Genomic DNA, 25863 nt, shown 5'->3' with positions numbered 1-25863 from the left:
CTCCATTCGGTGGATGAACGAGTAGAAAACCGTGACCTCGTAAGGTATGCTCTAAAAGCTTTTCCTAGGAATGCCTTGTGGTCATCCATGGTGGATGCCTACAAGGTATCCAAGGATCTTTCCATTGTTAAACTAGATGAATTTTTCTGTGAGATGGAACTTCATGAGCTTGCTAACAAAGGTCAAAAAGAGAAGGGTATTGCTTTATTTGCAGTACCAAAGAGCAAGGATGGAAGAAGGAAGAAGGAAAAGAAGAAAGAAAAGGAGATTTCCTCATCCACCTCTTCTTCCGAATCCGATGATGAAAGTGGATCATCATCAAGCGAGATTGTGAACTTCGTAAGGAGGATTATGAGAAGAGGCCGAAGATACAAAGGAAAAGGTAAAACTAATGATCAAAATTTTGATAAATCTAATGTTACATGTTATGAGTGTAGCAAGAAAGGACACATTCGGAGCGAGTGTCCGAAACTAAAGAGGAAGGAGGAACGAGCCAAAAGGAAGGAGGAAAGAGCCAAGAAGAAGAAGGCTCTCAAGGCCACTTGGGATGAGTCCTCATCAAGCTCATCGGAGGAAGAAGAGAAGATAGAAAAGAGCACTCGACAATTGGCACTCATGGCAAGGGAAGAGTCAGAATCCGAGAGTGATGACTCAAGCGCTTCAACCACGGCTTCATCATCTTCGGATGATGAAGAGGTAACCTCTTCTCATATAGAAAAGTGTTATAAAACTATCACTCACTTATCTACATTGCTTAAAAAGTCAAAAACAGAAAATAAATTGTTGAAAGAAGAAGTAAAAACCTTAAGGACCCTTAGGGAAGATGAGGTCGATGACCTACATCTAGAAGTCCTTGAGGATGAGAACAAGGCCTTAAAGGGTGAGGTTGAGAAACTCAAGAAAATGCTTGAGAAATTCTCAACTAGCTCTAAGACTCTAGACATGATTCTAAATGCCCAAAGGGCAGTTTACAACAAAGCCGGGTTAAGGTATCAACCCAAGGAGTCGAGTTTCATTTCTCTAATGTCTAGAACTCAAAATAGTAGATCACATGTTTCTAGAGTTCATGGAACTAGGAAAGGTATGACCAAGGCATGGGTTCCTAGGTCTTTCGTTGTAGAAGCATTAGGTCCCAAGATTTGGGTACCTAAAACCTCTATTTTTCGTGTATTGTAGGCATTGGTCGAGGGGGAGCATCTATCAACTTGGTTTGTTGATAGTGGATGCTCCAAGCACATGACTGGGAACAAATCACTGTTTACTACCATTCAAAACAAAAGTAGAGGTAATGTGTCTTTCGGTAATAATGGTAGCCTTAAGGTTGTAGGAATTGGAGACATTCATATATCCGAATGTCTTCATATCAAGAATGTCCTTCTAGTCAAGGGGATGACTTTTAATCTCCTAAGTGTCAGTCAATTGTGTGATACGGGTTACACAATTGAATTTCATTCAAGTCAATGTTTGGTTAAACACATTGACACACTTGACACGGTACTAGTAGGCACAAGGGTTGACAATATCTATCAAGTATCATTTAAAAGTGCTACTAATGCTTTGATTAAGTGTTTCATGTCGAAAGAAGAAGAGTCTTGGTTATGGCATAGAAGATTGGCACATGTAAACATGAAGAACATCTGGAAGTTGGCCAACCAAGGATTAGTGCGAGGCTTACCAAGCATCAAGTTCCACAAGACCAAACTATGTGATGCATGTCAAAAGGGTAAGCAAACAAAAGCTGTCCATAAAGGTAAAAGCAATGTAAGTACATCTATTGCTTTAGATTTATTGCACATGGACCTATTTGATTGCAGTAGTGTAATATCATTGAATGGAAGTAGATATTGTTTGGTAATCGTTGATGATTTTACTAGATACACATGGACTTTCTTCTTGAAACATAAGGACCAAACTATAGATATTTTTATTTCCTTTTGTAGAAGAACTGAAAATGAAAATCGACAACAATTAAAACCATTAGAAGTGATCATGGTGGGGAATTTCAAAATCATAGGTTTTTAGAGTTTTGTCAAGAAAAGGGATATAGGCATGAGTTCTCTACTCCAAGGACCCCACAGCAAAATGGGGTTGTGGAGAGAAAGAACCGAGTCCTACAAGAGGCTGCACGAAGCATGCTTCATGAGTACTCACTACCGAGCTACTTATGGGCTGAAGCTGTGAATACAGCTTGCTATGTGCAAAATCGAGTTTTAATACATAGGTTTTTAGGAAAGACTCCCCATGAACTTTGGTTTGGGAAACCGCCTACAATTAAACATCTTAGGGTGTTTGGTTGTAAAGTGTTTATCTTAAACACCAAGGACCATCTTGGGAAGTTCACGGCTAAGGCTGATCAAGGGATACTGGTCGGGTACTCTCTTACCAGCAAAGCCTATCGAGTCTACAATGAGAGGACTAAATTGATTGAAGAGTCCTCAGACGTAGCATTTGAAGAAATCCCTAAATCAAATGATCAATCAAGGGATGTAGGAGAAATTCAATTCGAACTTAGAAATCTAAGTTTGAATGATCAAAACATTGGAAGAGTCGAAGTTGACTCTGAAGATGATGAGCAAAGGCAAGAAAGGGCTCAATCTGATCTCTTGCCTGTGCCGAGTGAGACCACTCATGAGGCACCGCCAACTCCAAGGCAATCTAGGATAGTCTCTAGTCATCCACAAGACCAGATTATGGGAGACATCCAACAAGGGGTTAGGACTAGATCATTCTTCAGAAATGAGTCGAATGAGGTTGCTTTGATCTCAGAAATTGAACCTAAACTAGTTGATGAGGCATTGCATGATCCTGATTGGGTCATAGCTATGCAAGATGAGTTAGGTCAATTTGAAAGAAGCCAAGTGTGGGACTTGGTTCCTAGACCTAAGAAGACCACCATTATTGGAACTAAATGGGTCTTCAAAAATAAGTTAAACCAAAAGGGAGAGGTAGTAAGAAACAAGGCAAGACTAGTAGCCAAGGGCTATAGTCAAGTTGAAGGCCTCGATTATGATGAGACCTATGCTCCTGTGGCACGATTGGAGTCCATTCGTTCAATGCTAGCTTTTGCTGCACATAGAGGTTTCAAGCTCTATCAAATGGACGTTAAATCGGCCTTCTTAAATGGTTTCATTAAAGAAGAGGTCTATGTTGAACAACCCCCGGGGTTTGTGAGTACCGAAGCTCCAAACCACGTATACAAGCTCAAGAAAGCTCTTTATAGGCTTAAACAAGCACCTTGAGCTTGGTACGAAAGGTTGTCGACTTATCTATTAGAAAAGGATTTTGTAAGGGGTCAAATAGACCCAACACTATTTCTTCGTCGAGATGGTGAAAATATTTTTGTAGCCCAAGTATATGTCGATGACATAATTTGTGGCTCAAATAACAAGGGCTATTTAAATGAATTTATCACTCATATGGAAAGTGAGTTTGAAATGAGTCTTGTGGGAGAATTGACATTCTTCCTTGGACTAGAAATCAAACAAACTAGAGATGGCATTTATGTCCATCAAGCAAAATACACTCAAGAGATGCTTAAGAAATTCAAAATGAGTGATTCTAAGGAAGTATCCACTCCTATGGCGACGAGCACTCGTCTTGACAATGATGAGAGTGGAAAATCAGTTGATCTAACGCAATATAGAAGCATGATCGGTAGTCTTCTATATCTCACAGCTAGTCGACCGGACATACTCTTTGCTGTGGGCATGTGCGCTAGGTATCAAGTCTGTGCCAAGGAATCTCACTTAATTGCAGTTAAGAGAATTCTGAGATACCTTAAAGGCACAATTAGAGTAGGTCTTTGGTACCCTCGTACTGAATCATTTGACTTGATAGGTTATACCGACTCCGATTATGCTGGGTGCAAATTGGATCGGAAAAGTACGAGTGGGGGTTGCCAATTTTTAGGTTCATGTTTAGTTAGTTGGTCAAGTCGGAAGCAACATTGTGTTGCTCTCTCCACGACCGAGGCTGAATATATTGCCATGGGAGAGAGTGTATCACAGTTGTTGTGGATGATACACACCCTAGAGGATTATGGACTCTCTTATAAGAGTGTACAAGTGCTATGCGACAACATTAGCACAATCAACCTAACTAAAAATCCAGTCCATCATTCGAGGACCAAACACATTGAAGTGCGTCATCACTTCATAAGAGATCACGTAGCTAGGGGAGACATTGTGCTCACATATGTTGAGTCAAAGTCAAACCTAGCCGATATCTTCACAAAACCCCTTCCGGAGAATGAATTTAGTCATTTAAGGAGGGAGTTGGGAATGTGTTTGGCTCCTTAGGTCATTAGAACTTCACCATGATCAATAAGGACTATTAAAATGACAAGAGTAATTGGGAAACTGATTTGGGCAATTTGGGGACATCTCACACAAACGATAAGGTTTAACAAATTGTTTTTGTTTGCTAGAAATGGGATGAGATGCTAGGAACAACCAATTTATTCAAAATGTATTATGCATCCCTTAAATAAGTAGGTTGAAGAGACATAAATTGAGTATGGGGAAGGTCATTACATAATTCATGTGTATTTGACTCCTAGATCTTACTCATATATTCCAACCAAGGAATCTTGGTTGGACTTTTGTCTAGAAATTATCTAATCATGATTGATGTGTTGATTGATACTTTGGATTGGTATCTTTAATGATAAGATGAGTTGATAATGTAAGAATAGTAATTTAGGATATATTTTGACAAATTTGAAACTAAACATGACAGGGTTGGATATTTCAGGTTTTGAAACTCTGAAATGTCTGAAACTAACTTGTAACTTAATAAAAAAAAAAACCTAGAATGTTAGGACTTTCAGAGCTTGCAATTAGGAAATGTTCTTGTTCGTAGATGTTTAAGTTCTGTGTTCTGAATTTGAGAAGTTCTGAATTTTCAGAATTCTCGAGAGAAACGACTGCGAAATCAGTTGCTCGAATTCAGATATCAGAAATCTGAATTATCAGACACTGATCGGTCTCACGACCGATCAGAAGACTCTCTGATAGGTCCACCGTCCGATCAGGGGTCCTCCAGATATCTTCGTGCTCTCTGTTGGCTCACTGATCGGTCCAGGGACCGATCAGGAGGTTCTGGCACGCGACAATCACAAATGATCGGTCCAGGGACCGATCAGCTCTCTATGGTTCGCAGGAAGGCCCCTGATCGATCCGAGCACCGATCAGAGGGTTTCCTGATCGGTCAAGGGGACCGATCAGACCCTTTTTGTGTGCATTAAAATCGATCCTGATCGGACAGCCGTCCGATCAGATTACACTGTGCGCTACCCCCTCATTAAATCCTCCTGATCTCCTCTCTTCCCGATCTTCTTCTTTCTCACAACCCTAGCCGACCGACGCCCCGACACCCCTTTCTTCCTCCCGTATTCTCGACCCATCGTCTTCTAAAAGCCAAAGGTCAAAATGGCACCGAGGTAATCTCTCGATCTCTAATCTCTACTGTTATTGTCTTTGGCAGTTCACGTTATCATGGTTCTTACGGTGACTGTGGTTTGTGTTTGGTGGTTTGCCCATGGCCGGTGCTCTCTCTTTGTTTCCCATTGTCCAAATGGTTAGGAAGAAACCCACTAGTGGTGAGGGTAGCTCTAAGGAACCAACCGAGAAATCCAAATCCAAGTCCAAAGCTCCTGCTACCTCCCGACCTCAACCGGCTAGTTCGGGGAGATTCCCCAACCAACAATTTGAAAAATCATTTAAGGAGAGGACTTTCAAATTACTCCCTTGTCGATCCGTTGATAAGAAGTTCATGCAGGAATCTTGTCCCTCTATTTTAGAAACCATTGCCTACTACAAGCTCGATTCTTTGGTTTTTCTAGAAAGGGACATCAACTTTGATCTAGTATCTGAATTCTATAACAACCTTCATCCGACTCCTGATGGTAGTTATAGAACAAGAGTGGCTAAGCAAAACGTTGATCTCAACATAATTGCCTTCTTTGAGTATTTAGGTTGTCGTTTGTGTTCGGGGACGGTGTTCTCCATCTATCCTGTTTTGCCTGAACCCGTACCTCATCCTCTTAATGTCTCTTCTGACTCAATCTATGAGTACTTCTTTGGTCATCCGAGACTGGATGGTTTAGATGAGTTAGATGACGACTTTCCTACATTTGCAGCCCTTAGACTCTCTGCTCCTGACTACATCCTTTTCAAAGTTGTCACACAATGTCTTCTACCTATCACCTCTAAACCGTTGGCAGAAATTCGACCATATCACTGTCTGATGCTTTATGGGTTACGTCGACGTCTAGATTTTGATATTATGTCGAGTGTCTATATGTCTATCATATCCCATAGCGAACCGAGCGGCGACAACATCTATATGCCTTTTGGGCATATAATTACTGATTGGCTCGAGTCCATGGGTATTGACGTCTCTAGGGGGAGGATAGTGAAGATGGTCAGGCAGGATTGTCGACTTGGGAAACGTGCGTTTTCCAAGTCCGGAATCCTAAGTCAGGATGGGACGGTTAGGTGGAAGGATGGGAGGGCACTGGGTGAGCTACCACTTCCACGACAGGTTGCTCGTCCTCCTGCTGCTGCTGCATATGGCGAGGAGGATCCAGATCTGCACTGGCAGATCGCTGAGCTGGAGAGTCGCTTTGATCGACACGAGGAGATGGTGACTGCTGAGTTCGATGGACTACGCTTACGGATTGACCAGCGCTACGATGACCTGCGCGGGCATATTGACCAGCGCTTCGATGATATGCGCAGTCATCAGGTGGTGACGCAGCAGTTGCTACTCAGATGGATGGCACGATACCCGCCTCCGCAGTCTTACCCAGGCTATCCATCCTCCAGCGTGCCGTCTCAGGATTTCACCCTTCCTGCCGATGATGATGATGCTCCTCATGTTGAGGACGTTGATTGATGTAGTCTGTGTGTCACCTAGTCTGTATGTATTTTAGATGCTATGTGTTAGTCTGACCTGGATATTTGTACTTCTGATGCTACTCATATATTTATGCTCCTCGGTTTTATATTTGCTTGCTTCTTATTATGCTTCATTTTCTGTATTTTTTATGTTGTTCCTATGCCATGATTTGATTGTATCATTTGTCTTTCTTACTGTCATATTGAGACCTAAGAGGGAACTCTGGGTCGGTTAAGAGAAGGCAGTATGGTTTAAGGGGGAGCCTTTTGAGTTTTTGTCACCTCATTTGCACCTTTTCGGTGTTTGACAAAGGGGGAGAGGATACCTAAGTTTAGAAATGTATGAAAGCTTGATTTTAGGGGAGAGGATAAAGGGAAGGATCTTGATTCCCGTCATTGACTTGGTAGTGTATCCGTCTTAGGGGGAGGATCCCGATTTCCCTAAAATTATGGGTAAATGAGCATTTCTGATCTAAACTTAAATCGTGTTGTCAAACAACAAAAAGGGGGAGATTGTTGATACAGTCTGACCTGGATGTTGTTTTGATGTTGACACTGATTTAAGTTTGAATCAGATATTAAATTAACTCAGATTAATTACTAATCAAGGTTGACTTGGTTAACCTGATTGACCTGATTGGGAAAAGTCCAAGCAAGGAGCTTGGCACGGGAAAGTCCTGGTGAGTGAAGCAGGGTGAAAGTCCTTGGGATGTTAGGCGGTTGGAAAGTCCCGTGAGTGAAGCCAAGCAGAGTCCTGGTGAGTGAAACCAGCAATTGGGAAGTCCAAGTGTGAAAGCTTGGCATGTATGGTCGGAGAGGGTTCGCTCTCAGGGAAGCAAGCTTGGAAGCTTGACTCGAGACTCACGGCTTGATCGGTCCGCAGATCGATCCAGCAGGGCACAGATCGTAGCGACCGATCCGGGGTTCTGGCACGTATCACTGATCGACCTCTGATCGGTCCGGGACCGATCAGGAGGTTCCCTAATCGGTGTACACGACCGATCCGGGACCGATCAGATAACACTCAGTAGCACAGAGTGGATACCGATCGGTCCGGGACCGATCGATGATCCTCGTAGCGAGTGGATATCGATCGGTCCTACGGACCGATCCAGCTGAGTCCTGATCGGTCCACACACCGATCGGGCTTCGTGCCGATTCGCGTGAAGGGGTGGATCGGTCTTGGGACCGATCAGACAATAATAGAAGCGTGGATCATCTCGACCGATCCACGATGGCTTGTTTTGCGCGCTTTCTCTTATTGTTTCGATTCGCAATTGCTTTTACCTATTTCGTTTCTAACCATCTGCTGTAAGCTTTTTCGAAGTTACAGGTTACAGATTACTTGATGTTGGGTGAATTCAAATTGAGGATCATTAGTAGAAGGCGACGAAAAAGCTTTTGCTGTGTCTCGCTGCGGACAAACCAGTTTTGGTAGCAACGTCTCGTTTGCGATCTGCTGGCAGCCGTTTGGTCGAAATCAGCTTGACTTGTGCTGATAGGTTCAAGCTCAGAGGTACCAGTGGAAACGAGGATGCCATTGGTGGGAGCTGAGACAATCAGACAAGGAAGAAGCGTGATTGGCGACGTCGTGGACGGTTGCAGGGATTTGCAGGGATTTGCTGCAGGTTTGGCAGAGATCCGTTACAGAGCAGAGAGGCATATGAAGGTGGAGAGGAGAGGCTCTCGTAAAAAATGCTTTTTGTGCTCTTGCTGTGAAAAACACTGTGGAGAAAAACTCTCTGGAAGATTGAAGCAGTGTGCTTGTTCTTCGCTGATTGTGGCTGTGAGCTTCCTTTGATCATTTCACTTGAGCCACTACTGTAAGTCTTGTGCTTAATTTCTTACTGCTGTTAAAGACTTTGTGGAGAGGTTACTCCACCGAGAAGGAGAATCCTTTAGCCGGATAGCTTCCGGGGTGTGATCTACCGAAAGATCAAGAGGATTCGTCCACCTTACGGACACGCCGAGGAGTAGGGGCAAGTTATCCCCGAACCTCGTAAATCTCTGAGTTAGTGTGCTGTGCTTTCTTGTTTTAGTTTTCTAATTCCGCTGTGCTAACAAAGTTCTTGAAGAAATTTGTGTTTAGTATTTTTCAAAGAGGCTATTCACCCCCCTCTAGCCATCTAAGGTCCCAACAGTGACCTCCAGACTTGACCAGACTCTTCGGGCCCTGAGTGACCATTGCCACCACCTACTGACGATGCTCCGTCTTGATCAGATCTTTCTCTATGCTTTGTATCTATTTGACATCCTATCCATCGACAGTTTGTTCTAGTCTATTTGATAAACATTTGTTCTACTTTATAAAATTTCTATTTTAGTCTGTTACTTAATTTTAAAAATTCTAGGAAAAATATTTTTCAAAATCCTAATTTTATTAGTTTTTTAAAATATTGGATTTAGCCTAGGAATTTACCCCCTGGAAAGCATGTACCCCTAGCTTCAGTCAGAGCATCTCACAAGTACACTAGGATTACCTTACTTGTGTTTGAAAAATACTTAGAATGGTGTGAGATGTATAAGGTACTGCCTAGACTTAAGAATGCTTATGTCTGTGCATCGACATAGTCTGGGCATTAAATACCAAAATCATATTAATCAAGTTAAGTGATCCATGCTTAGTCAAAACTAATTGGAACACTTACTTAACTTGACTAACCAAGTGAAAGCTACTACTTTTTGGTAAATAGCTAGTAATTAAAGGTTAGACAGTTGGTTGTTAGTAAATAATTTGGTTACTCATGCTTGAACTATGGGACTTTAAGTTTTTAATTGGCTGGCATGAATAAAGGGGGAGTGAAAGAAATTTTTTGTTTTAACAAGTTATTTCTTGTTTTTAATTTAAAATTATCTTTTACTTGGTTTTAAAACAAAATTATTTTATAACTTGGAAAATTAGTTTTTAATTTAAAATTATCTTTTACTTGGTGTTAAAACAAAATTATTTTATGACTTGGAAAATTATTTTAATTATTTTTACTTGTTTTTAAAACAAAATTATTTTGACTTGAATTTTGACTTGGAAATAAAATTAATTTTAAACTTGACCTTGAAATATAAAATATTTTTGACTTATTATCCTGGATTAAATTATTTTGAATTAAAGTTAAAATCTAGTATTTTCTCTTCAAAGTTTTTAACTGCATTCAAGTTTCAAAGTTTTATGAAAATTAGCTTGGTTTTAATACTTTAATTTAGTTTAAAACCCTTTATTTGGCTAGAAATTATTTGCTAAATCTTTTTCAAAAATTCAAACAAGTGATTATCTCTCCAAGCTATCTTTCAAGGGGAGCAGATTATTCATTTTTTTCTTCCCTTTCTATACTTTACATATATGTTTGATATATGGCAAAGGGGGAGAGGAAAGTGAAAGTAAAAGTAAACTTTAATGAAAAACTATAACTTTTTAGTGAAAAGAGAACATTTTACATTTTTTACATTTGTTCAATTTGCTACAAGTACTTAACATGTTCTAGTTATTCTTGCATTTATACTTATACTTTTTTACTTAACTTTGAATTGTGTTGCCGTAATCAAAATGGGAGAGATTGTTGGTGCAGAAAGCATGCGACGATCAAACCTAAGTTTTGATAATGGCAAAGAGTTCAGAGTTAAGGTTATTTGTTATTTAATGTGTGCGAATGAGTTTGCAGGAAAGTCCTAAGTGTACTTAGGCAGAAGTCCTAGCTGCGGTTAGGCAGGTGGAAAACTCTAGGGGTAGGTAACCCTAGGTCCTAGGGGGTGGTAACCCTAGGCGGGAAGTCTTGGCTGGTCGAGGGCTTCGGGCAAAAGTCCTAGAGTCGAGGACTCTAGATGAAAAGTCTTGGTGTCGTGAACCAGGTGAAAAACTCGGCGGGTCGTGGAGCGGATGTCCAGCGGAAAGTCCTGGAGCCTCAGACGCTAAGCAAAAGTCCAATTGGTCTAGAGGATCAACTAACACAGGTAAACTCTTCTGAGTGGAGTAGGTGAGGATGCGTTCCCCAGTGAGAGAACAGTAGGTGTCGGTTCACCTAGGATTTTTGGTAGGGAATCTGAAATCAGAACTAAACAGTCTGGAGACTGTCAAATACTTTAATATTACATATCTATATGTTCACTTTGTTTTTGCAGGATATGTTGGTTTGTTGGACTAACTTATTTTGCAGGAAGAGACCCTCTCGCAGCAAGGCGCGAGGGCGCCCTGATGGAGCTTGAGGGCGTCCAGGATGCTGAGCAGAGGACGCCCTAGACACTGGCATGAGGGTGCACTCATGGAGGTTGAGGACGCCCTCAGGCGGATAGACTGTGACCGGGTCGGAGCTCATCCACGCTGTAAATTTGGCGGGGTTGAGAGCGCCCTCCATAGTATTGGAAGCGCCCTCAACGAGCTTTATAAAGAGGTTTCGAGCAGCAGCTTAATAGAACATCAGAAACGCGATCCATCTTCCATGTGCTGCTTAAAGAATGTTCCGACAAAGCCGCAACATCAGCAACGCGATCCATCTTTTGTCGTTGGTATATTTTACTACATTTAATTGTACTTCAAAGTTGTAAAGATTTATGATTTGATAGTGATTGCCCACCGAAAGTGATCAACGATCACGGGCCTTGGAGTAGGAGTCGCCCAAGGCTCCGAACCAAGTAAATCTTGGTGTTTGGGTTGTTTGTTTTTATTTCCACTACATTTACTATTTTTCTTCCGAAATGAAAAGTGAAAGCCACGAGCGCTATTCACCCCCTCCCCCCTCTAGCTCTTTTTGATCCAACAATTATTTGGTGGATTCTCAATATTTTAATGTAGATAGATTTTTAGCTCCTTTTCAAGGGCAACAGTACCATCTAAATGAGTTTCACAGTCACCGACCACATATAACCGAAGAGTATTTTAATATGAAACATTCAAAGGCCATAAATGTGATTAAGAGATGCTTTGGGTTGCTAAAAGGGCGAATGAAAAATATTAGCTTCCCCCTCATTTTCCCAATTGAAACTCAAGTGTGCATTATTTTAGCATGTTGCCTTTTACACAAGCTGATTCGAAAGGATATGAGTTTTGATCCACAAGAGTTGGTACCACTTGAAGAAGATGACATGGAAGATGGACACTTCAAAGATGATAAATATGTGACAAGTATCACCCCAACTAAAGAAAGGATCAACTTTAGAAATACATTGACGCTTGAAATGTTTAATCATTGGAGTGAAAGATCATATTCTTGACCATTTATGGGCAAGGAGATATGTTAATGATTTTGTTATTGCATTTTTATGAATGTTTCAACATGTTTGTCATGTTTAAGAGGACATCTGTTCTGTGAACGTAACTGTTATTCATTTAATTCAGTAATTGTTTTATTTTGGTTTATATATTATTTATGATCGAATACATTTGGTTTCCTGATAAATTTTGTATCACATGTTTTAGTTTCTTATAACCATTGTCTTTTTTACTCATGACTTTTAATGATTTGACTTGCAAATTTGGTATAACATTATTATATGTTAGGATGGAGTAAGAACGAATCGTTCGAGGATGTGGGAGAAATAAATGTTTCTAGATAGAAAATGAGGTCCAAGTATTAATTGTAACTCTTCAAGATATGACTTGTGATCCTTCATGGAAGATTGATGGTGGTTTTAAAAGCAATTACATAACTGAGGTGCATAAGAAAATGCTAAGCAAGATCCCTACTTTTACAAAACAAGTTACACCTCATCTTGAATCAAAGATCAAGTGGTTAAAGACAAGATTTCATATTATTAATGACATGTGTAGGAAAAGTGGATGTCAATGGAATGATGTGGAGAAAAAAATAACATGTGAAAAGCAATGGTTTAATAGCTATTGTCAGGTAATTTTATATATTAGTGTCCGAAATTTTTTACTCTCTCAAATCTTTTATTTCATATTTCCTTAAACTTTTTTCAATCATGTATATTTTATATTTTGCAGAATCACAAAGAGGCAAACAAAATGTAGGATTTTAAATTTCCATATTTGAATCAACTTGAATTAGTCTTTGGAAGGGATAAAGCTACTAGTGTTGTTGTTTAAGGGTTGTAGATGTTATTTGCAATTTGGAAGTTGATCAAAATGATGAACGTGGAGGTGAAAATCTGGGTGCATTCTATCATTTTTCAAATGAGTATGAAGAAGACAATAATGTATATTTTGAATCAAAATCAACCCCCACTGCTTCGCACAACATTGATGTGATAAAGTCAACTACAAAATGAAAACAACCATTAACAACTCGAGATAAAGTTGCAAAGAAAAAAAAAATCAACAACAGCACACTTGGATATTGGGACACAACTACAATTGATTTCGCACTTTTGTAGATGGTTTTAATGCAAATTTTGTAACCATTGCAAATGTCATGGAAAAAAAATTGCGAGAAAAAATGGCTTCAGAAAGAATGAAGGATGTGATTGCTGAGCTAATGAATCTTAGTCTTCCTAGTGGTGATGTATTCAAAGCAGCTAATATATTCACTGCAGGTAAGGATAAGATTGATGTGTTATTCAATCTTCTTTCAGAGTTGCGAAGGAACTATGTGGTTAGCCTGCTCATTCCCTCCCCAAATATGTAGATAATGGTGCTGAATTTTGTGGAAATTACTTTGGGGATGACTGTAATGTTGAGTTTTGTGATAACATTGCTGAGTTTTGTGATAGCATTAGTGAATTTTGTGGAAACAAGTTTTTTTTTGGTTGTTTTGGAGACAATGATCGTTTTTGTTCCCCGCTAAATATATGAATATCAAATTGTGTGGGATTAAACAAGTAGATGCTGCTGTATGACGATTCTTTTTCTTGATAGTTTAGTTAAAGTTATTCTATTTCTTGATATGAGTGAGTTATAGTAACAAGATTGGAAAGTTTATAATGTGCATGCAGAAGAAGCTATTGTGTGATCAATCTTTTCTTGACTAAGAAATGTGCACCAATGAAGAGAGATTTGGAGTAAGTGTTTTTTCTGTTTAATAGTAGAATTTTTCCATAAATTCTATGATAACATTTGTAAATATGATTGCTCTATTCATTCTTTGATTTAGCCGTTAATATAATTTCATTTCATTACTTATTTCCCACATTATTTTTTTCCTTCATTTACTTGCCAATGCGGCATGGAATAAAAAGACAACTCGGAATGTATAGTAAGTCGTAAATGAAGATACTGACGGCTTACACTCCCGATCGTCCTGCGTTGTTCCCTGCTTGGTGGGTTCACTTCACATCATAATTACCTTTTTGCATGCCTTGTATAGTCGATTGAGATTGTTGTTGGCCGTGATAAAAAAATAGAATGGATCTATCACTACCACAATCAATGACTTCGCCTTAAGACAATTATAGCTAAAGATACTGTACTGTATGGGGAGAGGCCATTAAGAGCAAAACTCTGAGACTGCCTCTTGAATTGTTTTGCTTAGCATAAAAAGAAAAATCAAGAGAAGAATGAACTAGCTAGGATTCATATGTAGTAGAAGCTAGTGGAATATAAGCAAAATGAAAAAAAAATAATGATGATTTCGAAGCTCTCACCTAAATTAAATTGTTGTAGTATTCTATTATTGTGTTTTCTTTGTTTCCTTTCGACCATGGAGAGGCCAATGCAAAGCTAGATCTCATGCCGAAACATGCTCGTCCGTACGTATTTGTGTTTTCTAATTATCATTCCATATTACATATTGATTATCCTAAATAGGTGATGTCCTTAACTGTTCACTAGCAAAGCCTCCGGTAGATTAGTAAAAAAAAATCTGAGCCAGTATTAAGAGCTCTTACTTTACTTTCAAATTATCCTGTTTATATAATATAATAGATATTTAATTTTTTTTACAATTCTATTTCAATAATGTTTTCCACTGTCATGATGACAACTAAGTATTAATGGCCCTATAATTAATACTTTTATTTTTTTTATATAATTCAGATATATATAATGTATAATCTAATTAAACATTACTGTATTATCATTTAATTATTTTTTTCAAAAAAATAAATTATCATTGTGCCATTGATATATCACTTTAGGAATATTATGCTTTATTTTAAGAATAAATATTATATTTATTATATTTGTATTCCTATACATTTGACAAACCAAACGACAGTATTGGTAATCATGCATAATTAGAACTTATAAATTAAATAACAGTATTGGAATGACTAAATTCATTCACATTCCAGTCTATTATCAAACTCATTTCTATTCCTATTTTTGCACTTAAACCAAACGTCACCTTAGAAGTTTGACAAGAAAATAAGAAGACATTTGTCCTCCAAATTTTTCTAAAAAAATAATTATTTAATATTTGAGTATTAATTTTTTATACAGTTAAATATATATTTATATAAATTCCACACCTTAATGCATTAATACATAAAGAAATAAAAAAAAAATTCTAAACTCAAAATCTAAAAATAAAAAATAAAGGATAAAATGATCAAAAATATCAAAAGAATAAAAATTATAAAAAATAATAATAAAAATTTTCAAATCTTCCTATATCAATCACCCGAGTTAAAAGAATTTATCCTCAAATTTAGAATAGTTCAGATGGTAGCTAGAGGAATATGTATCAACTCGTTAAATCTATTTGTAGCTGTTGGACTTTGTGAATCCTCATAAATCATTGCTTTCCAAATTTCTACTAATCTATCAATGTTGCCGTCTCGCGTAAATGCATCAAGCAAAGTTATATAAAAAATGATGAATAACTTTAGGCGATTGACCTGACTCCACGAAAATTTTCCACCGATCATTAGGGTAAATCGAAAAGTACTAGCGGTAGACAACAAAAAAAACCCATTATCTCGTGTTTGCACTCTCATTTTAAGGAAACATCCCTATAAATATATCGTAGTTGAAGATTGAATCATATATGCCTAAATGATAACTTGATACCATTTCACTGCACCATAGTCCCGAGGCATAATCACTTATATGGGGGGAGGAACTCCATCTCTTTTCATATTTTCATATGAAGCATATGCTTTTTCAAACCATCCACGAACTCAATATGCATGGACTAAGGAAGTATAGGAGTGTGATGTGGGCTTAATTCCTGCCTTTCCCATGCGCAAGAACGGGTCTGTTGCCATGTCACTCATTTTCCCCTTCTTTCCATAGGCATTTATCAGACAAGTATATGATTTGACATTAGGCTTTAAACCTAAACTTTGCATCTCAGATATTAGAGAGTCAACTATTTCAGGTTGCATCCTTCTGCTGTACGCATCCATTAAAATGTTATAACTTACCTTTGTTGGCTTTTGTCTTTTTTCTTTCTTCTCAAGAGAGATTTTTTCTGCCTCTTCAACTTGGTCAGATTTACTATAAGCATCCATCAAGGTGTTGTAAATTATGATATTTGATGTAATTCCTTTCTTTTCCATTTCTGATTGAATGATGAGAGCTTCCTTCTTCAATCCTTCGTCACAAAAGAACTTGATTAGAGCTCCAATAACTTCCAAACTCCATTTGACACCATTTCTATTCATTCTTTGAAAGTATTCCCAAGCATCCTTTCCACGCATGCCTCTCTTTCTCATGACAGTTAACATAATCGAACAATTCACATGATCTGGATTAATATTCTTGGCTTCAAAAATGTCATACACTTTCCGTGCCTCATCATACCTCCCACAGGATACAAGGCCAGAAATTACAGAGTTGTTGACGTATATATCCCTGAACCTTTTAGATTTGGGCAAGTTTTTAAAGAGAATCATCAGCTTATCTCTCATCCCAGATCTCCCTAGTACAGGGAAAAGTACCGAAAAAGACTTGGGCGTCACCTGCAATGGCTCCTGTAGCCCCATCCATTCAAACAAGTACAAGCATGTGCCTGGAAACCAAACCCTCCTCCTCCACTACTTCTTGTCTTTGTTGCTGGCATTGGTGGTGGTGGAATTCATCCTCGCAGTCATCGTCAAACTGAAGATGTGGGTGGAGAAGGCATGGCTGATGTAAGAAGAATAATAGGAAGCGGGCGCAAAGAATAGGAGAACATTACTAAATCGTATTGTTTATTGATGTTTATCTTAAAGACATTATTTGATTAATTGATCAATTATTAAATAATAGAATTATTTTAATAATTATAATAAAATTATTATAATAATTATTAAATCGTAATATTAATTTGATTTGATTCGATGATTTAAATCAGTTAATCTTGATAACAAACCCAAATACAGTTATCGCTCAACAAACCCAAATACATTGTGAGTGGACTAAACTCTGGGGATTTTAGATAATGCACTAAAAAAATATTCTAAAAATGTGCTAATCATTTTTTTTCAAACAAAACATTGATAATTTGAGTAAAGTACAATAGATGAAAATTAGTTTTTTAATCAATTGATCAAGTAGAAATATGAATGATTATTTTATAAGTGTATCAGTATAAATTAATTTTTAGATGAATGAGGATGATTTGATTGCATAAATAAAGGTTTGATTTGTTTATGAACAAAAATACATGAATGTTAACTAGAATATATATGTAAGTGTAAACAAACCATTAAAGGATGTAAAATTGACTGATAAAATAAAATTAATTAATTTTAATACTAGATGTAAAATAAACCAAACTATTTGTCTAATTAAATTAAACTTAGTTAAGAAATTAATGAATTTGAAATCATCTATGCTAAAGAAATTTGTGTAAAAGCATTCACATTGGTGTTAATGTACGAATATTATAACACTCAATTAATGTTACAACCAATATGGATGTGTGTTATTGTTGGGGCAATCGGTCTCTAGAGTTTTGATGATTGAACAATATGTTTAAGGGAATTTGATCAATATGACTAAATAACTTGAACATGATTGGCCAAGTTAAGTAAAGAGTCCTAACAAAGTCTAGGTTGACTTGAAGGTTGGAAGTGAATGAGAAGTCTAAGTAGGATTAAATACTTGACAACTAGTTGAAAGTCTTAATGAGACTAGGCAAAGGGAAGTCCTCGTTGAGAACTAGGTAGTAAAAAGTCCTAATAGGGCTATGTAGTGAAAGCCCTAGTAGAGCTACGTAATTGAAGTCCTGATTAAGAATTAGATAGGAGCTAAGTCTTGGTTGGGAACCAATTGTAAGAAAGTCTTAGTTGGGAGGTAGGTGATTCAAGTCCAAGTGGAGCTAGCTGAGAGTTGAAGGCATAGTAAACAAATTTAAGTGGAGTTAGCTGAGAGCTGAATGACTGGCAAACAAATCCAAGTGCAGTCAGTTTGGAGATGATTTATTAGCAAAGAAATAAGTCTTGGAGGAGTGAACTCTAAGCATATGAACCTAGTAGATTAGGTAAACATGAATGAAGGCTCTCGGATAGGACTAGTTGGGAACTAATTCGGGTCATTAGACTTAAGATCCGGTCAACTGGAAGGTAGTCTGGTCAACCAAAGGTTTGGTTGACTCAAAGTTTGATCTATCGGAAGGGTTTGGTCGACTGGAAGATAACCTGATCGAGTTCGAACGAGTTAGATCTCATATAAGTTTTAGCTGAGCTCAAGTTGACCAGAGGGTGTCCAATCGACCATGAGGTCTGATCCTGTCCGAGCTCTGAGTCGACGGACACTAGGGATGTGGCGCTCTCCGCTGTCCTTTGGTGTTGAGGTGGTCCTCCGGAGAACATGCAAAGAAGCCGAGCCGGGAGGGGTTTCCCGGCGACGACCCTCCGACGCTCAAGTCAGGCAACGAAGAAGCAGAGTAACGTTACTGTGGCTATAGTGATCAAGATTACATATCTTCGTCGAAGTCTGGGGGTCCTTATATAGGACCCCGGGGAGGCGCGGACACACTTCTCGATGTGTGCACACTTCCCCAAACATACCTCAGTAGTGTTGTGTCAGAAAATCATGCCTGACGCCATTCCGCAATCGTCCGAGCATATCCCGGATGTAACGGTGGAAACTTCCACCGTACGATACTTTGTCCTCTTCGGCCGCCGACCGTGCTGTTTGTCGGCGGCATGTATCTCGAGGATGAAGTTACCAGCTGTCCTTTATGTCTCTTGGCACTCTTGTCTGCTCCCGGACCGAGCGGACTAGCCGCTCGGCGCTCATGGCCTCCGGGAATGCACATACCTAGCCCGGGGGAAGCCCTACTCGTGTGCTCGGATGGAATTGCGCCTTATTGTTCTACGGCTCGGCCGAGTGGCCTGTCCGCCCGGCCATAGACTCTTTTACCTTGAGCATCGGAAACCCGACCCCTGGTCGGGCTGTCTTTCGTCCGATCCGGGAGACCCTTGTCGGATGTCCGGTCGGTCAGATGCTTGGTTGGCCCTCCAGTCCGCTCGGCGTGACATCTATCCATTCGGCCTGACCCTGGGGTTGACCCTCTTGACCATTGACCTCCACGTGTCGTTGACCTCCAGCCAACGAGGGTCCCCCGTCCTTACCACCGAATCACATGCCTTCCCCCCAAGTCTAGTCGAAGGAGGCGCTAAGTCCAACTGACTGGACTATGAGTTTGATCGAGCGACATCCACTCTGCCGCTCCTGAAAGTGTACCTCCGTTCGGCTCTAGGGAGGTCCATTCAGCCGACCGGCGAGTTGATGGCTATGCCTCTAGTTTTGATTTCTATTCGCCGCTTGTCGCGCTACCGCTTTTAAGGGCGGTCGGAGTCGTCGGGTCTCCTCGGAGTTCATGCCAATCCTCATTAAGTTGCCTACGCGCGAGTAATGATGTTCATTAAATGCTGCCCCATCACTGATCACCACTTGGCAAGTCCACCGTCATCGTACGGCGAGGGCGTCAGCTTCGATGGGACAGACGTCGGTTCAAATCTGACGGTCCGATGTCGATGTTCCTTTCGATGACCTGGATCGAACGGTTGCTGTGGACTGAGCCCTGGGTTTATGAAGCACCGACGCTGATCTTCCTTCTATCGTTCTTGCCTTCGTGCTTTTGGTGATTCCTCTCGTGTCCAGCTTCCCTACGTTCGCTTGCCTCGGTGCCCCGACGAACTTTCGACTTCCCTCTTCTTCACGCTTCGCCTCCCAGTAAGCCTTCTCCTATCTTTACCTTCTTCTGTGTTCTCCATTCCGGTGTCCTTTGCGCCCGTTCAATACAGTTCCGACCTCCTCCGTCAACCCTTTCATTCTTCCCTCGGTCCTTTCTTCCTCGGTATTGTCCCGGCGATGGCTAGCACCTCGCAACCTTCTGATCCTTATCCTGGCCTATGGTATATGACCATGGTAAGCCGGTTTGATGAGGATGACGCGGGGCGCTTCCTTCGCGAATTCGAACTTCCTCCTGACCATAGATTAGTTTTGGCCACCTCTTCCGATAGGACCCACAATCCACCGACCGACACTATTTGTTTCTTTCGCGACCAATTTGTGGTCGGTCTACGCTTCCCTCTTCATCCTTTTATCCCTGAGGTTTGTAATTATTTCCGCCTCCCGCTCGACCAACTTGTCCCCAACTCTTTTAGGTTGCTGTGCGACGTAGTGGTCCTTTTCAAGCTGCACGACATTCCCTTAGTCCCCAGAATTTTCCATTACTTTTACTATCCCAAACAGTCCGAGTGGGGTACTTTCCTCTTCCAATCACGGATCGGTCTTGTCTTTTTCGACAAGATGCCGACCTCGAACAAGCAATGGAAGGAAAATTATTTTTTACCTTTGCTTTCCCGAACGACCATCCTTTCACACCAAATGACAGACCACTGTGCCGAGCCCGCCGGACCTCGGTAAATACAAGAGCCAGCAGGATTATCTTCATGCAGCCAATCTATTAGCCGGCTAGAGGTTCAATATCAATAAGCTACTTCACGAGGGGGTGTGTACATATTCGGATTGAGCCCGATCCGAACGAAGCTTCCGAGCAGCATGGGTAAGCGCTTTCCCTGTCACCGCTCCTTTTGGTCTAACTGATTTATTCTTCTTTTATGCAGCTGACATCATGTGGCGCGCCAAGGCCACCGAGCGGATGAAATTGAAGGCCGCTGAAATAGAAGCAGCAGCGACTAAGGAGATGGCCGATCTGGGGATCGCGCCAGTCAGCTCGCATGAGGGCGAGAGCGAAGAAGCTCCAACAGAGTTGACCCCGTGGGTCATTCGAGATGGCATAGGGCAGAAGTTGCTGCAGGGAGGCCGTCGGGTCGAAACTCAGTGGCAACGGGGGAATAAATCCCCTATCCCTGTATCCCACCCGGTCCGTCCCATATTAGCTCGGGTGCTGCGATTTACCTCCCTCACAATGACCGTGGGTCCGGTTGGTGGGGGCCCTGGGGGTGAGGGTTTCGCCTTTTTTGCTGCAAAGAAGAAGCTCCAACAGAGGCCCGAGAGTCTATCGGTCGGATCCCTGCAACCAGAGCGATCGGTGATGCTATCTCGTCAGCCGGTCAGCCTACCTCCGAAGATGTGGGGCAGTCGGCCGGCGACTCCCCCTTGATAACATGCAAACGGCGCCGAACGGATCTCACATTTACGGAACCAGTGACCGAGCCAGTTGACGCCCCCTCTGAAGCGGTCAACCCAGTCCCTACTTCAACCGAGGCTATCTCTTCGGACCGAACTCCTTCCCAGCTCGACCAACCAGCGGCCTCCCTCGAAGCGCGACCCGTTAGTTCCCTGCCCCGGGTTCGTCTTCGGCTCAGGCGCTCAGGAATAGTTTCTGCACCGCTCGGCGAGTCATCCGGTCGATCCGTCTCTTCTCAATCCGATCCGAGCGGGCGTCGAACGATCAAGGTCGTCCTCCATCTTCCCACTGAAGAGTTCCTTTTGGCCGCTGATCGACCAACTGCTCCGGAGCATCAAATCACCATCCGAGGACCGCTCGCCAAAGTATGGGAAGATGCGAGGGCTCGCGTTGCCCTGATGACCCCCGAGCAGCTCCGCGATAACCATCTACAACAAGCAACCGGGGCATGCTCTTTAACCTACTGTATGCTTAATCTTGGTTCTTGATATTATTCCGTCCGAACAGTACTAGGTGGAGAACATTGCGGTCAGCAATCGCCTGACTGCCCTGGAGGAAGAATTAAAAAAGCTTCAAATTTCCGGAGGGGCGCCAGCTCAAGGGCCATCATACGCCATGCTCCGAGCCGAACTGAGCAAATCGGAGAAATTACTGGAGGCCAAACGACACAAGTCCTCTGGCTTGGAGCCAGGGTAGCTGGCCTTGAGCCCAAGTCAAGTCTCACGACCGGGAGATGAAGCTGGCGACCAATAGAAAAACTACAGCCATCTCCGATTTAGAGGCCAAGAATCTACAGGCCCGAGCGCTGGAGCAGCGTGTCTAGGAGTTAGCCGATCTGCTTTCCGCTGAGCAAAAGGGCCGATCGACTACTGAGGCTAAACTTCGAGGAGACAATAGCCGCCTTCAAAGAATACCAAGAACCCCCCCCCCCCCCCCCCAAGGATCTGGCCAGGCTGCTGGAGCACATTCCCGAGCCCATTTTTTATGTTCTTGAGTGAAAGTATTTTCTGTAATTCTCCCGGTCGGCTCCTACAACCTTACCTTTAATGAAGACTTGCTTTCTTTTTTCCGTACTTCTTCCGGTCGACTTAAACGACCTTGATTTAATGAATGACATCTGTAACTTTGCCCTTGGTCAGCGAGATTTTAAATGTAATTTTGGAATGCCAACTTTTGCTCTGTTAGCTTTTCGTTTGAGTGCTTCCTGTAGCTACGCCAACCGGTCGCTCGACCCTTTTCCCGCTATGTAATTTCATAACTTCCTTGCTCGGTCAAACGACCTGTATCCCGTACGGGACTTCCGTTAGTTTTTTGTTCGTGCCCTTTTCAACTGCGCCGCTCAGTCCATCGGCCTTCCCTCCGTATGGAATTTCCATTAGTTTTTCATTGATCGGCGCTGGTAAGCGCACGCCATTGCTTTCTCCCTGTCCTTAGGATCAAGGCTTGTTGATCATCGGCCCTAGATGCTGGGCCTCAGTATATCTGCGCGGCGCTATCCCGTTCGGGGGGTTTATAGTCGCCGATCCGACTCTAGAGTTTAACGTCGCCGCTTGACGGTCTTCAAGATGGGGGGTTTATAGTCACCGGTCTGACTCTAGAGTTTAACGTCGCCGCTCGACGGTCTTCAAGCCGGGTGGTTTATAGTCGCCGGTCCGATTCTAGAGTTTAACATCGCCGCTCGACGGTCTTCAAGCCGGGATTTTTATAGTCGTCGGTTCGACTCTAGAGTTTAACGTCGCCGCTCGACGGTCTTCAAGCCGGGATTTTTATAGTCGTCGGTTCGACTCTAGAGTTTAACGTCGCCGCTCGATGGTCTTCAAGCCGGGGTTTTTATAGTCGCCGGTCCGACTCTAGAGTTTAACGTCGCCACTCGACGGTCTTCAAGCCGGGATTTTTATAGTCGCCGGTTCGACTCTAGAGTTTAACGTTGCCGCTCGACGGTCTTCAAGCCGGGGTTTTTATAGTCGCCGGTCTGACTCTAGAGTTTAACGTCACCGCTCGACGGTCTTCAAGCCGGGGTTTTTATAGTCATTGGTCCGACTCTAGAGTTTAACGTCGCTGCTCGACAGTCTTCAAGCCGGGGTTTTTATAATCGCCGGTTCGACTCTAGAGTTTAACGTCGCCGCTCGACGGTCTTCAAGCCGGGGTTTTTATAGTCGCCGGTTCGACTCTAGAGTTTAACGTCGCCGTTCGACGGTCTTCAAGTAGTTTTCCGTTCGACGAATGACGCTCAAACTCTTCGCAATTTTTCTTATCTTCAATCCTGCAGCCAAAGGATACAAACGAACGGAACATACATGAAATGAATTACACTGGTACACCTTTTACCCAGCACGGTACGGCTGGAGGTGGTTTGTGCTCCATGGTCGATCTAGCCGCCGTCCGTCCTCATCTTCCAGGTAATGTGCACCCGATCGGAGCTTCTCGACGACTCTGAAGGGCCCTGCCCAGGGAGCTGCAATCTTGCTCACATCGTCGATCGGCTTCACCTTCTTCCACACAAGATCATCGACTTGGAATGCTCTGGGAATTACACGCCTGTTGTAATTCTGCTTCATTCTCTGCCTGTACGCCATCAGCCGGACGACTGCTTTGGCTCTTGCTTCGTCCACCAGGTCCAAATCCAGTTTCCTCCGCTCGGCATTGTCCTCATTGTAGCTTTGAATCCGATCGGACTCTACTCCGACCTCGACTGGGACGACCGCCTCGCCTCCGTACACCAAGTGGAACGGTGTTACCCTCGTTCCCTCCTTTGGGGTTGTGCAGATGGCCCATAGCACGCTCGGCAGCTCGTCCACCCAGCTTCCTCCCATGTGATCGAGCCGAACCCGAAGTATTCGCAAGATCTCCCGATTGGCTACTTCGGCTTGACCGTTGCTCTGAGGATACGCTACGTAAGTGAAGTGTTGTTCGATGTCGTATCCTTTGCACCATTCTCCGAGCTCCTGACCAACGAATTGCCGTCTGTTATCCAAACTTAGCCGACGAGAGATGCCGAACCGACAGATTATATGCTGCCAGATGAACTTTTTGACCCTCCGCTCGGTTATTTTGGCCAGTGGTTCAACTTCGACCCACTTGGAGAAATAGTCAACCGCCACCAATAAAAACTTTCATTGCCCGGTCGTCATAGGGAAAGGTCCCACTATATCTATACCCCACTGGTCGAACGGTTAGGACACAACAGACGCCTTCATCTCCTCCGTTGGCCTATGGGAGAAGTTGTGGAACTTCTGACAAGAAAAGCAGGTAGCGACGGTCCAAGCGGCGTCTTCCTGTAGAGTTGGCCAGAAGTATCCGGCCAGCATGATCTTCCTAGCCAAAGACCAGCAGCCCGGATAACCTCCGCAAGATCCTTGTGTACCTCTTGGAGAATGTACTCTGCGCCCTCCGAGCTGACACACTTTAGCAGCGGTCGGGAGAATGCCTTCTTATAGAGTTGGTCCCCGATGAGCGTGAACCGGCCGGCTCTCCTCCTCAATAGTTGGGCTTCCTCCCGATCAGACGGCGTGGCCTCCGATCGCAAAAATTCTATTATGGATGTCCTCCAATCGCTCGGGAATGTGAGACCTTCCATCCGGTCGATGTGCGCCACCAGGGACACTTGCTTGATTGGTTGCTGGATGACGACCGGCGATATCGAACTGGCGAGCTTGGCTAGCTCGTCCGTAGACTAGTTCTCGGCTCGGGGGATCTTCTGTATGACAACTTCTACGAAGTTGGTCCTGAGCTTTTCAAAGGCCTCCGCGTAGAGCCTGAGTCTCGCGTTGTTTATCTCGAAGGACCCTGAGAGTTGCTGAGCGGCCAACTAGGAGTCTGAGAATAGAGTCACCCGGCTGGCTCCCACGTGCCGCGCGGCCTGTAGGCCGACTATTAGGGCTTCGTACTCCGCTTCATTATTGGTTGCTCGATAGTCCAGCTGGACGGACAGGTGCATCCGCTCTTCTTGAGGGGAAAGCAGCAGGATGCCAATTCCGCTTCCAAGCTGAGTGGACGATCTGCCCACAAATACTTTCCACATAGCTTCGAGCTCGGGATTTTGCACTTCGGTCACAAAATCTGCCATGGACTGTGCCTTAATCTCCGAGCGGGGTTGATACTGAATGTCGAACTCACTCAGCTCCGTTGTCCACTTGATGAGCCGCCCGGACACTTCTGGATTCAGGAGCACCCTTCCCAGCGGGTTGTTCGTCATTACGATGATTGTATGCGCCAAAAAATAAGGGTACAATCTCCGCGCGGCGAGGATCAAGGCAAAAGCCAATTTCTCGAGACTAGTGTAGCGAGATTCAGCATCCTTTAGAATGTGGCTTAAAAAGTGCACGAGCTGCTTTTCGCCGTTCGGCCTTACTAATGCCGAGCCCACAGCATACTCGGTCGAAGACAAGTAAATCCGGAGCGGCTCTCCTACAACCGGTTTGGCCAGCACAGGCAAAGAATTGAGATAAGTCTTCATCTCCTCGAATGCCCTATCACATTCCTCGTCCCATTGAAACTTGGTAGCCTTGCGCAGAATTTTGAAAAAAGGGAAGCTTCGGTCGGCCGTT

The sequence above is a fragment of the Zingiber officinale genome, chromosome 10B (assembly GCF_018446385.1).
Source record: "Zingiber officinale cultivar Zhangliang chromosome 10B, Zo_v1.1, whole genome shotgun sequence".
NCBI lineage: Eukaryota > Viridiplantae > Streptophyta > Magnoliopsida > Zingiberales > Zingiberaceae > Zingiber > Zingiber officinale.
The sequence above is the reverse complement of the archived record's forward strand: the minus strand, read 5'-3'. Positions refer to the sequence as shown.